Genomic DNA, 23,678 nt, shown 5'->3' on the forward strand with positions numbered 1-23,678 from the left:
AGAACGGACATGTCGTGACTTTTTCGCAGCGGACTCACGCTGTGGAAAAATCACGCAATTGTCTGCACTGCCCCATAGACTAATATAGGTCCGTGCGACGCGCGTGAAAATCACGCGCGTTGCCCGGACATATATCCCGTTCGTCTGAATAAGCCCTAAGGCTCAGAGCCCATTTTTGAAATCTGACATATTTCACTTTATGTGGTAATAACGTCGGAATGCTTAAACCTATCCAAGCGATTCTGAAATTGTTTTCTCGTGACACATTGGGCTTTAGGTTAGTGGTAAAATTCGTTCGATATATTCAGTGTATATTTGTGAAAAATTGCAAAATTTTGAGAAAATTTTGAAAAAATTGCATTTTTCAGAATTTAAATGCATTTGCTTCTAAAACAGATGGTTATACCCCCCAAAATAGTTACTAGTTCACATTTCCCATATGTCTACTTTAAATTGGCATCGTTTTTTGTTTTTTTTTTAATTATTCTTGGACGTTACAAGACTTTTTTTTGTCAGAAAATCCTTTTATTCCATTTTTTCCTGTAAAACAGAAGGTTTTACCAGAGAAACGCAACTCAATATTTATTGCCCAGGTTCTTCAGTTTTGAAAAGTATCCCACATGTGGCCCTAGTGCGGTAATGGATTGAAGCAGCGGCCTCAGAAGCAAAGGAGCACCCAGTGGATTTTGAAGCCCCCTTTTTATTAGGCACCATGTCCGGTTTGAAGAGGTCTTGTCGTGCCAAAACAGTGGAAACCCCCAAAAGTGACCCTATTTTGGACACTAGACCCCTTGAGGAATTCATTGTAGTTTTCATGGGGTGCATGCGACTTTTTGATCAGTTTTTATTCTATTTTTAAGTGGCGTTCACCGTGTGCTATAAATGACATATTCACTTTATTCTGCGGGGCTATACGATTACAGCGATACCATATGTTTATAGTTTTTTTTATGTCTTATGGCGTTTGCACAATAAAATACTTTGTAAAAAATCATTTTCTTTTTGTGTTGCCATATTCTAAGAGCCAAAACCTATAACTTGGAGTCTGACACACGAAAGATGAATTAAAACAGTGAAAGTTTATTGAATCAATTAAAATAAACACATATGTAAAAGCATAGAGATGGGGGCGTGGTCTCGGCATGTGAGGAAGAAGGACGCATTCTTAGGAGCTCCCGCCGACCGTGACTTAATCTGAGACATTTACGCTGACAGCGACCTGCAATCACCCCGCCACCTCGCGTTATGCCACGAGGGAAGCCTGTGAAGACCACAGACAAAAATATTCCGACATCCTCACTGTCTCGCTTCCTACGGCCACGTGTTTCACAGAGGCAGGAAGAAGCCAACATGGCGACCGCAGCTCAATGTGGAACGCCTCAACGACCGGGAACGACAACATGAGCCCATTCCAGCGCTCTATCAGGTGTGTCTACTCCTTCTAAACCCCTGGAAAATGCCTTAGCTATCAGCCCAAGCCCAGAGAGATCCCATGATGGAGGTTCTTGGTCCCCGGGCCCTGTCTCCCCGCCCTTCACTGAGACGCCATTAACTCCACTAACTCGATTAGATCTGGCGGAGGCCCTTAAGCATCTCCCGTCTCAGAACTTTTTTGACACCATGTTAGATAGAATGGAGAAAATGCAGCGTACGTGTTTGGAGGAGGTGAACCGCACTGTGGAGCAGATGTGCTCTCGGGTCTCAGCCATTGAGCAACAGACATCTTCTCAAGGCGACAGACTAGATAGGTTGGAGGACCAACTGCGCTCACAACATGCATTAATACAAGCTATGACTCTGGACCATGATGATCTAGAGAACCGCAACAGGCGCAATAATGTCCGTATCAGGGGATTGCCAGAGGATAAAGAGGGTCATAATCTCTGCGCAATAGTTGTAGAACTGTTTAACGGTATTTTGGGAGACCCACTGAGCAATCATATCGAACTAGATCGAGTGCACAGAGCACTGGGCCCAGTGTCTGCAGATCCGGATCGTCCACGGGACATTGTATGTAGGATTCACTACTTTACAGTGAAGGAAAATTTAATGCGTAAAATGCGCACCATGGGCCACGTGAAATTTAGAGGGGTTGAAATTCATATCCTGCCTGATCTATCAGCTCGTACATTGTATATGAGACGGGTGATGCGACCGCTACTGGATATCATCAGAGAGGCTGAGGCGACATACATGTGGGGTTTCCCGTTCCACCTTATTGTCAAGAAACAAGGCTCAGTGATTGTTATACATTCGCCACAGGACCTACCCGCCCTCTTTGTCTTCCTGGAAGTCCCACCGTGCGCCATTCCGGACTGGATTGCGGCATCCATGAATTATCGCCCAGCTAGACGCGGCAGGAACCGACCCATGGATCCTCTTCAACCGAGACCGCAGCGCATCAGACCGGCGAGGCAACAACTGCCATAGACGGAAACCCAGGATCTGTGATAATTTTGCATTGCTGTGAAGTCATGATTACATATGACACTGGATTCCCTGCTTAACCCTTTCACGACCAAGGACGAAAATGCACGTCCTGGTCGGCTGCTAGTTCCCGCTCCAGGACGTGCATTTTCGTCCGCATTTCAAACTGTCACTCTGTGTAAACACAGAGTGACAGACCCGCGCTGACAGCTGTCCTAGACAGCTGAGACATCAGTCTTGCCGGACAGCGGACCATCGCCGCTGCTTTCGGCAGTTAACCCCTTAAGTGCGGCGACGGATTGCCGTCGCCGCATTTAAGTGGTTTGAAGCACATCGGCAGCCCCCACGAAGTGATCGTGGGGGCTACCGATGCTTGTCACGGCAATCGGAGGTCAGATAATGACCTCCGGGTTGCCATGCACGGAAGCCTCGGAGGAACAGCCTCCGGCCGTTCCTCCTCTGCTTCCTGTCAGTGTGACAGTCACGTCACAATGACAGTTGGAGTACATTACACTACTGTGTAGTGTAATGTACTCTAGCAGCGATCAAAGCTGCAAGACTAAGTGTCCCCTAGTGGGACAAGTTAAAAAAGTTAAAAAAAAGTAATAAAAATGTTTAAAAAAAAAGTGTCAAAATAAAAGTTATAAGTTCTATAAACACAAAATGCTTTTTTCCTATAATAAGACTTTTATTATAGAAAAAAAATGAACACGTTAAAAAAGTACACATATTTGGTATCCCCGCGTTCGTAACGACCCCAACTATAAAACTATAATGTTATTTTTCCCGCACAATGAACACCCCAAAAAAAATCAATAAAAAACGACGACAGAATCGCAATTTTTTTGGTCACCACCCCTCCCAAAATAAAGAATAAAAAGTGATCAAAAAGTCGCATGTTCCCAAAAATAGTACCAATAAAAACTTCTATCCGTCCCGCAAAAAACAAGCCCTTACACAGCTTTTTTGACTAAAAAATAGAAAAATTATGGCTCTCAGAATATGGCGACACAGAAATTTTTTTGGTTTATAAATAAGTCATTTTATTGTGCAAACGCTAAAAAAAAGGACCAAACCTATATACATATGGTATCGCCGTAATCGTACCAACCCCCAGAATAAAGTAAAAATGTCATTTATAGCGTACGGTGAGCGCCGCAAAAAGAAAACCTAAAAAACGGTGTCAGAATTCCTGTTTTTTGCTCAGGATTGCAAAAAAATTGAACAAGAAGTGATAAAAAAAAAAATCACACGTACCCCAAAATGGTACCAATGAAAACTACAGATTGTCCTGCAACAAATAAGCCTTCACACAGCTCCGGTGGTGAAAAAATAAAAAAGTTCTGGCTTTCAGAATATGGCGATGCAAAATGTTCCAAAAGTGGATAAGATCGGGCGCCATTTATCAGTGCGACACCAGTTACATATCTATGAAATATTATTTATTTACCCCATTATTGTACCCTCTTATTATGCCCTGATATACCCCGCACAGATTACATATGTCCCCACATTATAAACTGAAATACCAGCGAAACCCAAAACAGAAAAACTACCAAGCAAAATCTGCGCTCCAAAAGCAAAATGGCGTCCCTCCCTTCTGAGCCCTGCAGCGTCCCCAAGCAGCAGTTTGCGCCTACACATACGGCGTCGCCATACCCGAGAGAACCCGCTTAATGTTTTATGAGGTATTTGTCTTCTGTGGCACAAACAGGGCACAACATATTATGCACTAAAATGGCATATCAGTGGAAAATTGCAATTTTCACTTTGAACCATCCGCTGTGCATTAACCCCTTTGCGCACTATGACTTAATTGCCTGTCATGGTGCGGTGGTTGATGTATGGAGCCGGCTCACATGCTGAGCCCGCTCCATACGCTGCGGGTGTCGGCTGTGTATTACAGCAGGCCCCCTCGGTACTAACGGGCAGGAACAGCGATCGCGCTGTTACAGAAGCCTGTAAGAATAACAATACACTGCAATACATTAGTATTGCAGTGTATTGTACCAGCGATCCAATGATCGCTGGATCAAGTCCCCTAAGGGGATTGATTAATAAAATGTGTAGAAGAATTATAGTTATTAGTAGTGAGATTTTTTTTTTGAAAGTTAAAAAAACAAAACACCTTTTCGCATTTTTCTTCTAAAGTAATGTAAAAAAATGAACAAAATTGGTATCGCTACGTCCGTAAAAGTCCGAACTATTACAATATACCATTATTTAATTTGCACAGTGCACACCAAATTTAATAATTGAAACCGCCAAAATCTCAGTTTTTTTTTGTCACCTTCGCTCTAAAAGAAAAATGTAATACAACTTTTGAATCATTTTTTATGTACCAAAAAATGGTACCAATAAAACCTGCAGCTCCTCCCGCAAGAAATAAGCCCGCACACCGCCCTATTGATGGAAAAATAAAAAAGTTATGGCTCTTGGAAAGCGGGGAGGGAAAATCTAAAATAAGAAAGCAAAAACTGGATCAGTCCTGAAAGGGTTAATTCATTTCTAATGAAAAAACGTATGACCCCATGTGGGGTATTTCCGTACTCGGGAGAAATTGCTTTATAAAAAATGGTTGTTTTTTTCCTCCTTTATCCCTTGTGAAAATTAGAAAATTCAACATTTTAGTGGAAAAAATTTTGATATTAATTTTCGCGCCCTAATTCTAATAAACTCTGCAAAAGACCCGTGGGGTGTAAATGCTCACTATACCCCTAGAAAAATTCCTTGAAGGTTTTTCCAAAATGGGATCACTTTTGGGGGGTTTCCCCTGTTTTGGTCCCTCCAGTGCATTGCAAATGCGACATGGCAACGAAAACCATTCCAGCAAAATCATAAATCCAAATGGCGCTCCTTCCCTTCTGAGCCCTGCTGTGGGTCCAAACAGCAGTTTATTACCACATATGGGGTATTGTCGTAATCGGGAGACATTGCTTTACAAATGTTGGGGTGCATTTTCTTCGTTATTCCTTGTAAATAATAAAAATTTCTATGTTGTTTCAGAAAAAAAGTACATTTTAATTTTTACAGACTAATTCCAATATATTTAGCGAAAAACCTGTGAGGTCAAAATGCTAACTATACCCCTAGATAAATACCTTAAGGGGTCTAGTTTTCGAAATGGGGTCGTTTATGGGGAGTTTCTATTGTTCTGGCAGCTCAAAGCCTCTCCAAATGTACAGTGGGGCCTAAAACATTTTCAAGCAAAATAGGAGTCCTGAAAGCCTCCGGGTGCTCCCTTCTTTTGGGGCCCTGCCGTGTGTCCAAACAACGCATTAGGGCCACAATGTGGGTATTTTTGAAAACAGGAGAAAGAGGGTGATAGATTTTGGGGTGTGTTTCTTCATTTTCATGTTCGCTTTACAAAGAAATCGGTCTTCAAACAAATACTTTTATGAAAAAAGTGAAATTATTTTCTTTTTCACCTGATATGCATTAAATTTAGCAAAGAACTGTGGGGTCAAAATAATTACTATACACCTAAATAATTACGTTATGGGGTCTAGTTTTCTAAATGGGGTCGTTTATGGGGAGTTTCTTTCGTTCTGGCAGCTCAAAGCCTCTCCAAATGTACAGTGGGGCCTAAAACATTTTCAAGCAAAATAGGAGCCCTGAAAGCCTCCGGGTGCTCCCTCCCTTTCGGGCCCTGTCGTGTGTCCAAGCAATGCATTAGGGTCACAATGGGGGCATTTTTGAAAACAGGAGAAACAGGGTGATATATTTTGGGGTGTGTTTCTTCATTCTCATGGTCGCTTTACACAGAAATCGGTCTTCAAAGTGATACTTTTATGAAAAAAGTGTTTTTTGTTTTTTTTTCACCTGCTATGCATTAAATTTAGCAAAAAACTGTGGGGTCAAAGTACGCACTACACCCCTAGATAAATACCTTAAGGGGTCTAGTTTTCTAAATGGGGTCGTTTATGGGGAGTTTCTATCGCTCTGGTAGCTCAAAACCTCTCCAAATGTACAGTGGGGCCTAAAACATTTTCAAGCAAAATAGGAGTCCTGAAAGCCTCCGGGTGCTCCCTCCCTTTCGGGCCCTGTCGTGTGTCCAAGCAATGCATTAGGGTCACAATGGGGGCATTTTTGAAAACAGGAGAAACAGGGTGATAGATTTTGGGGTGTGTTTCTTCATTCTCATGGTCACTTTACACAGAAATCGGTCTTCAAAGTGATACTTTTATGAAAAAAGTGAAATTTAATTTTATTGCGCCTGCTTTGCATGAATTCTTACAAAAAAACTGTGGGGTCAAAATACTTACAACACCCCTTAATAAATACCTTAAGGGGTGTAGTTTTCAAAATGGGGTCACTTGTGGGGGTTTCCACCATTCTGACAGCTATGAGCCTCTGAAAACCTGGCTTGGTGATGGAAAACAAAATGTACTTCAAAATGTATAAAATTATTACTAAATTTGTAAGTCTTCCAAATTGCTAAAAAAAAAATTTTTTTTTTCAAAAGTGCTGCCAAAATAGAGTAAAGAGATGGAAATATATATTTAATTAAAAAAATTGTGCAGTATGTATGTACATATGTGACATATTGCAGTTAAAAATAGGGAAAAATGATCATTTTTACAAAATTTCTTCAATTTCTCTATTTTTTAATTAATTTCCGCAAATCGTATCAGTCTACTTTTACCACTAAAATAAAGTACAACATGTGACGAAAAAACAATGTCAGAATTACTTGGATATTCAAAACTTTCACAGAGTTATTCTCTGATAAAGTCAGACATACCAGATTTGACAAATCTGGCTTGGTCATTAAGGTACAAACATGCCCGGTCATTAAGGAGTTAACCTGGTTCATATGTTTGGTTTCCTGATCGAGTGACTTGATGGTCAGATAATGTATCTGTTAGGGATCTGCCAGGTACTTCATCTAGCTATACTCCTGGGATTAATCAATCCACACCTGAGGCCAGACCTGTTCGACTGACACCATCTCCCACCAACCAGGGTGGCAGGCTCAGGAGTGGGAGAGCCTATCGCGGCCTGGTCTCTCGGAGTTAGCTCCGCCCCCTGCCCTTTATTACCTGCCCTGTGCTCTCCCTCAGTGCTTGTAATTCTTTTGGATTCCTGGCCCCACTGCTGCTTGCTCCAGCCTGCTTCTGCCGTGCTTCTGCCTTGCTGCAGTTCTGCTTGACCTGCTTTGCTTGCCCTGGCTTGCTTCTGTCTCCGTGCCCGCTCGGGTGTACTCCTTCGTCCTGGTCCTGACTGTTCGTTCGCCGCCCCGTTTCCTCGTGGCGTTCCGTGGCTACTGCCCCTTCCCTTGCGTGTTCCCTGTTTGTCTTCCTGTGCACTTAGCCAGCGTAGGGACCGCCGCCCAGTTGTACCTCGTCGCCTAGGGCGGGTCGTTGCAAGTAGGCAGGGACAGGGCGGTGGGTAGATTAGGGCTCACTTTCCCTTCACCTCCTTCCTGCCATTACAGTATCCTTATAAATTGAGCCACACTGAAGTGCTAAGTAATAGTCTCCTAAAAATGTTCTCTAGTAGTTAGATATTTCTTTTAGAACGAGTCATGAGATGGGCCAATGGTGTTTAAGGAGAAGGAAATAGACCAACACACAGCTAGTTAATGTGGGCTTAAAGGGGTTGTCCCAAGTTGACTAAAAAAATTTTTTTAAAACATTCCAAGCAGGAAATGAATTTTAAAACATTTGCTGTTAAAAAATTTAAAAAATTAATTTCCTAAGTGCCTTTTTTTTACACTTGATAACTCAGCAAGTGCTGGTTATCTTTTCTAAAAAGGGGCGTGAGCGGCTCGATGTCAATCAAGCCGCTCTGCTCTGCAGTGTGCGCGCTCCCGATGTTACTAGATACTGTAGTTCTAGCAACATCGGGAGAATGTTCGTCTCAAGCGGGCATGGTAAGCCCGATTGAGACTAACTTACCGTGAATGTCATCAACCCTACAATACACTACACTACACTACATTACACTACACTACACTACATTCACCCTGTTTCGGCAAACAACTTCTCTCTCCCCCCCTGTCACTACATGTAATTTGTGTACCCGCCGCATCGGTGCTGCATCAGCACCCGGTGAACAACTAAAAATATATAAAAAAAATAAACTCACCTAAGACGTTCTAACGGCGCTCTGAACGGCCCCGTCACTTGCCATCTTCCTTCTTCTTGGCGCCGCTCGCATTCATAGTAACAATGCGTTGTGGCGCTGATGACGTAATCATATCAGGCGCCCTGTATCTAAGCCAACTTTGCCGCAGGCTTCTATACATGGTATAACAGTCAGTATCACACATGAAAGTGAAACTAAGCCTACGACATGTTTTATTTCATTTTTTTTTTTTATATTTTTTATTTTTTACAGGTTTGGTGTTTGGACTACGTCGGTTTCGAGGACTACTTAGATGACGTCATTTTTTTAAATTATTTATTTATTATTTTTATTAAAAAGACATGGGGTTCCACCCAATTTATCATAACCAGCCACAAACACAGTGTTATTAGCCTGGGAATGTACTAAACCAGTGGCCCCTCCCACCTGTGTAATGCCAGGCTGCTGCGGCCTTGTATATGGCTGGTTATTAAAAATGTGGGTGACCCAACGTCTATTGTTAAATTTTTTTAAAAAACGACGTGGGGGTCCCCCACATTTTTATAACCAGCCCGATACAACACAGCAGCAGCAGCCTAGCATTACAAGGGTGGGAAGGTCCACTGTTTTTGGCCCTTCCCAGCCTCATAATACCAGCCTACGGCCGCCCCAGTACCCGACCATCACAACAGATGGTCGGGTACTGGATCGTACCAAGCTCTTCCCGGCACCCCTGGTGGTGGTGGGTACCGGGGTAATAATGGGTGGTTAGTGCTAGCCTCTGCACCGGCTAACACTAAGTACCGCCTTTATAATGGACGCTGTCAATCAGCCAACTACCATTATCTAGGCACTAATAAAGTTTGAAAAAAAAAAAAAAAAGACAATTTTTTTTATTGCAATAAGAAATCCCCAACAAAACCCTCGTTAACCATTTTATTAAAATTTTCAAAAAACGTCGATCTACGCAGTAGTCCAACGAATCGAAGACGTAGTCCAATTGGTACATCAAAATCTGCAACAACATAAAAAAAAGTTAGCAATGTGAACAATACCGATACTTATACTCACCTACACACACACAAACAACCACACACAAACATATACACAAACACATATAAACACACACCCATATATTACATAAACACATACACACAAACATATACACAAACACACACATATACACACAAACACATGTACACAAACACCCATATATACACAAACACACAAACATATACACACAAACATATACACAAACACACACATATACACAAACACACACACATATACACAAACACATATACACAAACACACACATATACACAAACACCCATATATACACAAACACACACGTATACACAAACACACACACATATACACAAACACATATACACAAACACACACATATACACAAACACCCATATATACACAAACACACACGTATACACAAACACACACATATACAAAAACACACAAACATATACACATGCACAAACACACCCATATATACACAAACACACACACATAAACTCCAAAAAACACACATATACACACAAACCTATACACAAACACATGTACACAAACACACAAATATACATATACAAAAATACACAAACATATACACACAAACATATACACATATGCACAAACACACCCATATATACACACACATATACACACACACACACACACACACACACATATACACACAAACATACGTACACAAACACACCCAAATATACACAAACACACATACACAAACACACACACACACACACAAACATACGTACACAAACACACCCAAATATACACAAACACACATACAAAAACACACACACACACACAAACATATACACAAACACACCCATATATACACACACACCCAAATATACACAAACACGCCCATATATACACAAATACACCCATATATACACAAACACACACGTATACAAAAACACACACAAACATACACACAAACCTATACACATATGCACAAACACACCCATATATACACAAACACACACATATACACACAAACATATACACACAAACATGTGTACACAAACACACCCATATATACACAAACCCACACATACAAAAACACACACACACACAAACATATACACACAAACATATACACAAACACACCCACACAAACACATATACACAAAAATATACACAAACATATACACATACACACAAATACACCCATATATACACTCACACATAAACACACACACACACACACACACACACACACAAACACATATACACAAACACATATACACAAACACACCCACACACACACACACATACACACACAAACATATACACACTTACCTTTAGCGGAGTGCAGACTTCTCCTTGCGACGGGTGCCTTCCACTGCATCTTCTGCGCATGCGCCGAGAAACGCCGAGATGCGCGTTCACGAGCAAATGACATCCTCTGCTCAGGGCGCAGAGGATGTCATTACGCATGCGCGGCCACCGCTAAAGGTAAATAGCGGTGGCCGGGAACCTAGGCAACGAGCAGGATACAAAGAGGGACCGACCGCAACTTCAATCAACGATATCAAGAAAACGACATCGCTGGACGACGGACAGGTAATTAGAATTCTTCTTATTTTTACATGGGGGAGCTTTATAGCTCCATTTATCAACTTGGGACAACCCCTTTAATGGTTCATAGTGCACAAGTTAAGGATATCAATTTCATTGTACTAGTTGCTCTAGGCCTTGTGGTCCAGAGGAGGATTTGACTGTGTTTTTTAAGTGTATTTCTCTGATATCGTTACACGGGTTACAGTGGAGTCTGAGAGATACGGAGCTCGGGTCAAGGGTGGGGGGTTGCCCCTTTTGTAGACACTTGATGGGACATAAGCAGGTCTACTCCAAACAGTATAGTTAGAACTTGTTAGTTGGGACTAATTGAGTGTGGATATTATGCTTCTGGGTAGCGGATCGCTCTTCGTAACACCCTCTGGAGGCGAGGGAATTTGAAGGATTCCATGGAGAAGGGCAGAGGGGCTTTATCCTATCGTGAGTATCGCTACAAGGGTTAGTACAAAATGTAGGGCTCTTCTGGGAGTTTATGGGCCTACTTGCACGAGCGGTCTAACTAGGGCTGGGGATTGGGGACTGGTTTAGGATCCCTACGGGGCAGTGCTATGCCTTTATAGCTATAAGTTTTGAATAGGTATCACTTATCTGTTCTCCCTAGTAGATTTTTGATAGAACTCTGAGATGGGTGTTTGTGGTCGCTGAAAGTGTACTATTTACGAATAACTACACGGGAGGTGGACTCCACTTCCTTGGATTCCTTACTAACTCTCCCCTTTAGGAATTCCTTCAGAGGTGCCTCGCTGGCTGAGTCTCCTCGGTTTCTTTAACCTTCCTTAGAGATTTCCCTGTTCTTCTCTATATAGTTACCTGTTTTCGATCTCTCTTGTTGTTTTCTTTTCGTTCCTTTTTCTTCTTCCCTCCCTTCGGTTTCTTCCCTCGCAGCACTCGGGAACCATGAACACGGACACGAAAATGCTCTCCTATAACGTCCGAGGCTTGAGGACGCCGGAGAAACACTCCATGATTCTTGCTGAACTGTGGAGACTTAAAACCCAGGTGGTGTTTCTTCAAGAAACGCACTTCAGGAAAGATAAGGTACCTAGGCTCTCCAATAGACGCTTTCCATATTGCTATCATGGTTGCTCAGAGGACTCCAGATCCAGGGGTGTGAGTATTCTTATTGCACAAAATGTACCTTGGAATTTCATTGATTCTCAAGCTGACCCTCAGGGTAGATTTCTGTTTGTCAAGGGTACTCTATTCTCACAGGTAGTCACACTAGCTAACTTATACTTACCGAACACGGGACAATCAGCTGCCATAGCTGCATACCTGGAACAGCTCCAGTCCTTTGGAGAAGGCATGATTGTAGTGGGAGGAGATTTTAATGTAGCAATGGAACCACATCTGGACGTCTCAAGAGGCGCCTCTCATCTCCCTTAGGGTATGTTCACACGATAGCAGGCATTTACGGCTGAAATGACAGCCTGTTTCAGAAGAAAACAGCTGCGTCGTTTCAGCCGTAAATGCTCCTCCTCGTAATATACGAGGCGTCTGTGACGCTCGTATATCTTGGGCTGCTCTTCATTGAGTTCAATGAAGAACAGCTCAAATTACGTTGCAAAGAAGTGCCCTGCACTTCTTTGCCGAGGCAGTCAATTTACGCGTCGTCGTTTGACAGCTGTCAAACGACGACGCGTAAATTACAGGTCGTCTGCACAGTACGTCGGCAAACCCATTCAAATGAATGGGCAGATGTTTGCCGACGTATTGTAGCCCTATTTTCAGACGTAAAACGAGGCATAATACGCCTCGTTTACGTCTGAAAATAGGTCGTGTGAACCCAGCCTTACTCTCAACTCAGCTCCATTAGGAAAATTATTCATGACCACCAACTAGTGGACGTGTGGAGGACTCTGTACCCGGGGACTCGGGATTACTCGTATTACTCAGCGACTCATGATATGTTCTCCAGAATAGACTATTTTTTCGTCAGTCACTTCCATCTGGATAGAGTAGCGGGGGCGGACATTCACTCGTCTCCTTTGTCGGATCATTCGCTAATTGCGCTCTCTCTCTCTTTCGCTCCGCCCTCACAGACACAAGGCCGGTGGAAACTTAACGAGTTTTTACTTCAACATCCTGAGGCTCAATCTGAAATTCGCCGGGAGCTGGAGCTCTACTTTTCTACCAATACTGGCTCAGTAGCAAACCCGCTCATCATATGGGAGGCCCATAAATGCTACATAAGAGGTATTTTCATCAAATGGGGGGCGCGGCTCAAGAGAGAGAGAGTGGCAAAAACGAGTGACCTGTTGAATAAGATCAGCAAAGTAGAGGTCAAACATAAACAGTGTCAGACATCAGAAACTAGGGGAATATTGCTGTCCCTTCGGGAAGAACTTAGAGCACTGTATGAAGTTAAGGCTAATGCCACATTAGTTAGGTGCCGGAGAGTATTTTATGAGTATGGAAATAAACCAGGGAAAATACTGGCAAATGCTTTGAGAACCCAGAGAGCTTCAACATATGTTCCTCATATTACTTCCCACACAGGGGTAAAGGTAACTTCTCCAAGGGAGATTGCCAGATCATTTTGGGAGTTCTACTCCTCCCTATACCAATTAGCACCTCATTCTCCTCCCACTAAGGTAGCTATACAGGAATATATATCCTCCTCAGGTTTCCCACAAATACCTGATGATGCATGTAACACATTGGATCATCCAATCACTCATGACGAACTTGCCGGGGCACTGCAGGATACAAAAAAGGGTAAGGCCCCGGGCCCAGATGGACTGACGGTTGGTTACTATAAAATGTTCTTGGATCAGTTAGCAGATGGCTTTTTGGGGGCTCTTAATGCAATATCATCGGGCAGCTCTGTTCCTTCAGATTCATTGAGGGCTACCATAGTGGTTATCCCGAAAGATGGCAAGGATCCTTCCTCCTGTGCTAGTTGTAGGCCGATTTCTCTGCTCAATGCGGATCTGAAACTGTTTTCTAAAATACTGGCGAATCGGCTAGCCCCATTGATGACCACTGTAATTCACGGAGACCAAACAGGCTTCATTCCGTCTAGGGAAGCGAGGGATAATACGACTAAGGCTCTCAACCTTGTCCATTGGGCCAACTCACAGAGGGGCCCTGCCGTCATTTTATCCACAGATGCAGAAAAGGCTTTTGATCGAGTCGGGTGGCCATTTCTATTTGGTATTCTGGAACATCTAGGTTTAGGACCTAACATGCGCTCCTGGGTTGGGGCACTCTATTCGTCGCCTTCGGCCTCTGTGAGGGTGAATGGTACTTACTCTTCCCCGTTTATGATTCATAACGGTACAAGACAGGGATGTCCCCTTTCACCCCTGCTTTTCGCCTTAGCTCTGGAACCTTTTTTGTGTAAGGTCAGAGGCAATGTTAACGTGAGTGGCTTAACTTTGAAGGGTAAAGTTTTCAAGGTGGCGGCTTATGCAGATGATCTGCTATTTTTTGTGACCTCCCCTCACATTTCTATGCCCAATCTCATGACGGAATTTCGAGAATATGGCCTACTGTCCAACCTGAAAATCAACTTTCAGAAGTCGAAGGCGATGATGTTACATATTCGACATGACTTAGAGAGTTCCCTACGGGCTAGTTTTTCCTTTAGATGGGCGCGTGGCTCGATCGGATACCTGGGTATCCAATTGCCGGCTGATATAGAGCGGGCATTTCAACTAAACTTCCTACCTCTGTTACAAACATTGAGGAATGATTTGGCTCGATGGACAAGGGGGACGTTCTCATGGTTTGGGAGAGTGAGTATTATCAAGATGAACGTGTTACCCAGACTTCTATACCCGATGTAGGCATTACCAATTAAAATACCGCCTTCCTTTTTTAGAACTGTATATCAGTACATCACTTCCTTTGTGTGGGCTGATAAATCTCCGAGACTACGGAGGGGAATTCTGGTGCTTGCCAAGCGTCGTGGAGGGATTGGGCTGCCTGATGTAGAGCAGTATTATCATGCCATACACTTGACAAGAATAGTTGACTGGTGCCGCCATGCTTCTCTTAAGGATTGGATAGCTGTAGAACAAGGCTTTACTGATCTCCCATCGAAATGTTTGCCATGGATACCTATGACTCATTGGAAATCCCTGAGGGATCACCCTACTATACACCCAACACTACAGGTGTTCAGGAATATGCAGAGACGGGAAGGGGTCTCACCGACCCCTTCACCACTCACGCCGATCCTGGGTACACTAGAGTTTAGATCAGGATTATCGGAAGTGACATTTAAGAAATGGCTTCAACAGGGCCATTTTAGAATTAGTCACTTTCGTAGGGATGCTGTTTGGCTACGCGAGAGGGAACTTTCTGGGCCTGAGGGTTTGCCCGTAGCATCACAGTGGCAGACTTTACAGCTAATTCACTACTTGGCTCATATAACTGCCCCTACTACTTATGATCGCAGGCTAACCCAGTTTGAAACGCTGTGTTCCCAGACGGGACATGTGAAACGAGCATTGTCTAAAACTTATGGTTTACTGATTTCTCCTGCAGAGGATTTCACGCCACCGTTTATAGCAAAATGGGAGCGAGATCTCCAGATTTCCCTAACGCAAGAACAGAAAGAGAAGGTCATGCTCCTTTCACATAAAGCATCTATTAGTAATGCCTATCAAGAAACGAATTATAAAATACTATCCCGCTGGTACAGAGTCCCACACATGCTTCACAAAATGTTCCCTGATGTTTCCCATCTCTGTTGGAGATGCGGCAGGGGAGAAGGTATGCTACTACATATATTTTGGGGTTGTGAATGTCTTCGCCCCTTTTGGTCAGAAGTCCAAGACGTCATATTTGAGATTACGGGACTAACCCTGGGAGATGACCCGGCGTGGATTCTGTTACACCATCATGACATCTCCATAGGGACATATAAGAAGTTGCTGGTGACACTTATTAAATGCGGCTAAAGCATGTATTCCAGCGAAATGGCAGTCCTCTGAGCCTCCATCGATTAGACAATGGTTGCAGCGGGTACATGACATTCGGAGAATGGAGGAGCTGCTTCATTTCTCTCCTGAACAAGCATGTAGATTCCGGAAAACATGGTTCTACTGGCTCGAATTCTGTGGATCAGACAGATATAAAGGGGCTATGGGCGAACAAAATGGGAATGAGGTGGGGAGTTCTTAGAATATCCGGTTCTTTGGGGTGTGCTGCAGGGGGGGGGGGGGAGAGAGCTGGGAGAGATGCCCCCCCTCTTTCCTCATATGTTTTAATCTTTTCTGTACTACTTTTTTCTCTTCTTTATATCATACTTTTTCTGTAATTTGTTTACTTCTATGGGCTGACGATGAGGGTTTGGGTAATGTCGGATAGAGGCGTTGAGTTAATATGCAAGTCTCTCCATACTGACACTAGATAGATGAGAGGGGTATCTCACAATACAATACTGGCGTTATTGGAACTCAAACAGACTTGTTGAATTAACTGTATATATGTCGCATTGTGATCAGATCTTTTGTACCCACGTCACCCTTTTTTCCTTCTGTATCCTTACTTTCTTTGTTGAAAATAAAAAACTTTGAAATAAAAAAAAAAAAAAAAAAAAGCATAAAGATGATTACCACAAGGAAAACGGACAACCAGAGTATCTAATACAAATGATGGCACTATGTAGATAGGCTGAGCACAACTGTGGCGAATAGCATTAATGGTTAACAAGTAATGTGCAAAACAGCCAATTGTGTGTCAATACAAAGTGCTGGCTAGTGAATGCAGCAATAATGAGTACACTGTATAATTTCACTGTGTAATACAATTGGGACAACAGTCCATGAACGGTAGAGGAGAGTAACTCGAAGAATGTCACATCATAACACAAGTACCTGCTGCAATAAATCGAAATGTATCAATGTCTCTTACCCATCTCAAAATTTAGTATCTGGAGTCCCCCAGATGAAGGCTTCCGGGCCGAAACGCGCGTCGGGGAGGACTCCAGATACTCTATGCTTTTACATATGTGTTTATTTTAATTGATTCAATAAACTTTCACTGTTTTAATTCATCTTTCGTGTGTCAGACTCCAAGTTATAGGTTTTGTTTCATATTTAGCGGGTTCACCGTCACCACCATACTTATTATGGGCCTGTGGCCCGCTTCCCTATAGAGCCCACACATCACTGATGAAGGGGCATTCACCACGGATTCTGTAGGGAGCTGTTTGGTGTCCTCCATTTAGGTATAATATTCTAAGAGCCAGTACTTTTTTATTTTTCCATCAAGAAAGCCGTGCGAGGACTTGTTTTTTGCGTAACGAACTGTAGTTTCGATCAGTACCATTTTTAGGTACATGCGACTTTTTGATCTCTTTTTATTGAATTTTTTAGGAGGTGAAGTGACAAACAAAATGTAATTCTGGCATGTTTTATTGTTGTTTTCTTATATGGCGTTCACCGCGCGGGATAAATAATGAAATAATTTTGTAGTTCAGGCCGTTACGGACGCGGTGATACCAATTATGTATAGTTTATTTATCTATTTTTATTAATAATAAAGGAATGATAAGGGAAAAAGGGGGATTTTTACTTTTATTTTCTTATTTTTACACAACTTTTTTTTACTTATTTTTTTCTTCTTTACTTTGTCCCACTAGGGGACTTGAGGACAGGAGGCCCTGATCGCTACATAGTGCAGTGTATTAAAGCTGTCAGCTGTTCACTAACAGCAAGCCTATTAGGCTTCGCCTCCCGGCGGGGCCTAATAGGCTTCTGTACTAGTAAGCGATTGTTAGTCTACGGTTGCCATAGGAACCGTCGTAACCCCCGCGAATGCCGATGGTTGCCATTAGCAACCATAGATTAAGACCTAATCGCTTAGATGCATCTAAGGGGTTAATCAGCCGGCTCGGAGCCTAGCTCTGGTCCTGGCTGTTAGAGCACGATGTCAGCTGTGACAAACAGCTGACACCCGCGCCCGTGGCAACCATCATGGTTGCCGACAGGCTAGTAAACACTTCGATGCAGCGATCGCCTTGATTGCTGCATCTAAGGAGTTAATCGGCCGGATCGGTGCCTAGCTCCGGTCCTGGCCGTTGAAGCGGGGTGTCGGAAAGCCGATAACTGGCGGAGATGGCACTGGCTCAGCTTCTGAGCCAGCACCATCACATACTCCTTCTCATAGAGCTGTGATTGGTAGTGCAGTATATTAGAGCTGTCAGCTACTCACTGACAGCAAGAAGACAAAGTCAGACAAAGTCAGGACCCACTAGGCTTCTGTCGATGGCATAGCCGGACGCCATTATTATGCGTCCGGTTGCCATAGCCACCATCGCCGGCTGCTATCGTGTAGCGGGCCGTCAATGGTGGTTTAACCCCTAAAGATCCGGGATCGCTATTGAACGCGGCTTTTAAGGGGTTAATAAGCGGGGACACAGTGATCGGTCCCCGCTGAAGGAGCTGCGGCAACTGCTGTACGAGACAGCAGCTGTCACAGCTCCTGCATATGTCGGAAAGATGGCCGAAATGGCCGTTACTCCCGTGACGTACTATTAGGTCATGGAGCGAGAACGATACAGCTACCATGACCTAATAGTACGTCCAGGAGTGGGAAGGGGTTAAAAAAACAATATAAATTCGGTATCGCTATAATTGTATTGACCCGCAGAATAAAGTTAACATGCCGTTTTTACTGCACAGTGAACGCGTTAAAAACAAAACTACCCAAAATATTGAGGAATCGCTGTTTTATTCCTATCCCACCCCACAAATATTTTTTCCCCAGTTTCGCACTACATTATATGGTACAATACATGGTGCTGTGAAAATTTACAACTAGTCCCGCAAAAAACAACCCTCATATGGCAATATTGATGGGAAAATAAAAAACTTACCGCTTTTGGAAGGTGAGGAGGAAACACGAAAGTGAAAATCCGAAAAATGGCTACGGCGGGAAGGGGCTAAATTAGTCTCATGCTCTTCTTGTCTACTATTATATTTTGTTTGAAGCTGACACTGTGTCCTGTATATAGTTCTATATACATAAATGAGTAAACAAACACACAAGAGATTGATCAAAACTGGTGCAAAGGAAAAGTGGAGGAGCTGTCCAAAGACAACACATTCCATCCACTGGCGTAGCTATATGGGTCGCAACGGTCGCAATTGCGACCAGGCCCCGAAGCCAGGGGGGCCCACAGCCCCCCGCACCACATCAATAAAAAGTTACTATAGTAACTCGGGCCGCGGATCGCAGCGGAGGTCCTGACGTCAAGCGCTGTGCGCAGCGTATGACGTCACAGCGCTATGCGCCGCACACAACATCGAGAGGACAGGACCTCCGCCGCGGCTGAAGAGGAAGGTAAGATTAGTAGCCCTGACTGGCGGGGTCCGACTCCCGGGACCCGCCAATCAGCTGTTTTGAAGGGGCCGTAGCACTCGTACGAGAGCTGCTCCCCTTCATTCCGGTCACACTGTGAATCGGTGTCGGCGATTCACAGTGTGAGCGAGTAAGTGAAATGAAGGGGAATCAGCTCTCGTACGAGTGCTGCGGCCCCTTCAAAACAGCTGATTGGCGGGTCCCGGGAGACGGACCCCGGACACATCAGCTATTGATGGCCTATCCTGAGTATAGGCCATCAATGTTTAGGGACTGCACAACCCCTTTAAGCCTACGATGTAGTAGGCTTAGAGGGCCCATGAGACAGGATCACAGATTGTGTGATCCTGTCTGCTGGGCCCTGTATCTAAGCCAATCACATGGTAGGCTTAGATACATGGCCCATGCGTGATCCTGTCTGCTGGGCCCTGTATCTAAGCCAATCACATGGTAGGCTTAGATACATGGCCCATGCGTGATCCTGTCTGCTGGGCCCTGTATCTAAGCCAATCACATGGTAGGCTTAGATACATGGCCCATGTGTGATCCTGTCTGATAGGCCCTGTATATAAGCCTACCACACTGTAGGTTTAGATAGAGGGCCCCAGCACACAGTAATCTTATACTGTATAAGATTACTGTCTGCTGGACCCTGTATCTAAGCCTACCTTGTGGTAGGCTTAGATACAGGGTCCCACAGACAGTATCACACATGGGCCCTGTATCTAAGCCTAACACATGTGTTACTAATCGTTTTTTTGTGTTTTCTTACAGGTTCGGTCGTTGGACTACGTCGGATTCCAGGACTACTTCGATGACGGCTTTTTTTTTTTATCAATAAAATGGTTAATGAGGGTTGTGTGGGTTTTTTTTTATTTCAATAAAATATTTTTTCTATGTCTTTGTTTTTTTTTAAACTATATTACTACCGCCTGAGTAATGGTCGCCGGCTGATTGACAGCATCCATTGCTAAGGCGGGGCTTAGTGTTAGCCGATGCAGAGGATAACACTAACCCCCTTTATTACCCCGGTACCCACAGCCACCAGGGGTGCTGGGAAGAGCCGGGTACCATCCAGTACTTGACCATCTGTAGTGATGGTCGGCCACTGGGGCGGCCGCAGGCTGGTAGTATCAGGAGGGGAAAGGCCAAAAACAGTGGCCCTTCCCACCCTGGTAATGCTAGGCTGCTGCTTTATTGTATCTGGCTGGTTATGAAAAATGTGGGGGGACCCCACGTCATTTAAAAAAAAAAAAAATAATTGGAAAGAACGATGTCGGGTCCCCCCCCCCCCCAATTTTCATAACCAGCCAGATACAACACAGCAGCAGCAGGCAGCATTACCAGGGTGGTAGGTGCCACTGTTTTTGGCCTTCCCCAGCCTAATACTACCAGCCTGCGGCCACCCCGGTGCCTGACAGTCACTACAGATGGTCGGGTACTAGTTCGTACTCGGCTCTTCCCAGCACCCCTGGTGGCGGTGGGTACCGGGGTAATAATGGGGGTTAGTGTTGGCCTCTGCACCTGCTAACATTAAGCCCCGCCTTAGTAATGGAGGTTGCCAATCAGCCAGCGGCCATTACTAAGGCGGTGATAATAAAGTTTAAAAAGATACAAACACATAAAAAAAATATTTTATTGAAATAAAAAAACACAACCCCCATTAACCATTTTATTGAGAATAAAAAAACGCCGTCATTGAAGTCCTCGTATCCGAAGTCCAACAACCGAACCTGTAAAAAACCACAAACACACAAAAATAATCAGTAACACAAAGAAGCAAAATTATTATTCTTACCTTTCCTGGGTCCAGCGCTGGAGCCGCAATGTCAGCGAGCTGGGCCATGTATCTAATCCGATCATGTGTGATACTGTCTGCTGGGCCCTATATCTAATCCAATCATGTGTGATACTGTCTGCTGGGCCCTATATCTAATCCTATCATGTGTGATACTGTCTGCTGAGCCACTGTATCTAATCCTATCATGTGTGATACTGTCTGCTGAGCCACTGTATCTAATCCTATCATGTGTGATACTGACTGCTGAGCCACTGTATCTAATCCGATCATGTGTGATACTGTCTGCTTGGCCCTATATCTAATCCAATCATGTGTGATACTGTCTGCTGGGCCCTATATCTAATCCTATCATATGTGATACTGTCTGCTGAGCCACTGTATCTAATCCTATCATGTGTGATGCTGTCTGCTGAGCCACTGTATCTAATCCTATCATGTGTTATACTGCCTTCCGAGCCACTGTATCTAATCCGATCATGTGTGATACTGTCTGATGGGCCCTATATCTAATCCGATCATGTGTGATACTGTCTGCTGAGCCACTGTATCTAATCCTATCATGTGTGATACTGTCTGCTGGGCCCTATATCTAATCCGATCATGTGTGATACTGTCTGCTGGGCCCTATATCTAATCCAATCATGTGTGATACTGTCTGCTGGGCCCTATATCTAATCCTATCATGTGTGATACTGTCTGCTGAGCCACTGTATCTAATCCTATCATGTGTGATACTGTCTGCTGAGCCCCTGTATCTAATCCTATCATGTGTTATACTGCCTTCCGAGCCACTGTATCAATCCGATCATGTGTGATACTGTCTGCTGGGCCCTATATCTAATCCAATCATGTGTGATACTGTCTGCTGAGCCACTGTATCTAATCCTATCATGTGTGATACTGTCTGCTCAGCCACTGTATCTAATCCTATCATGTGTGATACTGTCTGCTGAGCCACTGTATCTAATCCTATCATGTGTGGTACTGTCTGCTGAGCCACTGTATCTAATCCTATCATGTGTGATACTGTCTGCTGAGCCATTGTATCTAATCCTATCATGTGTGATACTGTCTGCTGAGTCATTGTATCTAATCCTATCATGTGTGATACTGTCTGCTGAGTCATTGTATCTAATCCTATCATGTGTGATACTGTCTGCTGAGCCATTGTATCTAATCCTATCATGTGTGATACTGTCTGCTGAGTCATTGTATCTAATCCTATCATGTTTGATACTGTCTGCTGAGCCATTGTATCTAATCCTATCATGTGTGATACTGTCTGCTGAGTCATTGTATCTAATCCTATCATGTGTGATACTGTCTGCTGAGTCATTGTATCTAATCCTATCATGTGTGATACTGTCTGCTGGGCCACTGCATCTAATCCTATCATGTGTGATACTGTCTGCTCAGCCACTGTATCTCATCCTATCATGTGTGATACTGTCTGCTCAGCCACTGTATCTAATCCTATTATGTGTGATACTGTCTGCTGAGCCAATGTATCTAATCCTATCATGTGTGATACTGTCTGCTCAGCCACTGTATCTAATCCTATTATGTGTGATACTGTCTGCTCAGCCACTGTATCTAATCCTATCATGTGTGATACTGTCTGCTGAGCCAATGTATCTAATCCAATCCATAGTTTATAGGGTCGTAGTGCTATAGAATTGCTATGCTGTCTCCTATACACACATTTTTTTTGGGGCGGACACATATGTATTGGGGCCATTTCCCCTGACATTTTAAGCCCTGAGGGTATGTTCACACGGCAGCGTCCATTACGGCTGAAAAAACAGCACCGTAATTTCAGCCGTAAAGGCATGTGCAGGCGTCTTTCGCTGCGTCCATTACGGATATAATTGGAGCTGTTTTTCCATGGAGTCCGTGGAAAACGGCTCCATTTACGTCTGAAGAAGTGACAGGCACTTCTTTGACGTGGGAGTCTTTTTTACGCGCCGCCTTTTGACAGTGGCGCGTAAAAAAAATGACCGTTGGCACAGAACAAATGAATGGGCAGATGTTTGCCAACGCTTTTGAGCCGCATTTTCGGACGTAATTCAATGCTAAAACGCCCGAATTATGTCCGTAAGTAGGGTGTGTGAAACCGGCCTTAGTGACGCCCCGGCTGCTAGTGCTGCATTGTTGCGGACCATCGGCCATGAGGAGTTTGCGGGGGGGGGCCCAATAAGAACTTTTGCATCGGGGCCCATGAGCCTTTAGCTACGCCCCTGATTCCATCACTCATGTCTCGTCTGATGGGAGATGAAAGCAGCGACCTGATTGGTTTCTATTAGCAATGGATCATAGTTGTGAACCATAAATTTAGGGACAGTCCATTAAAATAAGAAATTTGTCCAGTGTCCATATTAACCCGTTAGTGGCCTTTTCATGGCGGCCTAGTCTTAGTCCTGCATGCGTGTCCCAAGTAGGCTGGAGC

Source organism: Rhinoderma darwinii, chromosome 1 (assembly GCF_050947455.1).
Source record: "Rhinoderma darwinii isolate aRhiDar2 chromosome 1, aRhiDar2.hap1, whole genome shotgun sequence".
NCBI classification, from domain to species: Eukaryota; Metazoa; Chordata; class Amphibia; order Anura; family Rhinodermatidae; genus Rhinoderma; species Rhinoderma darwinii.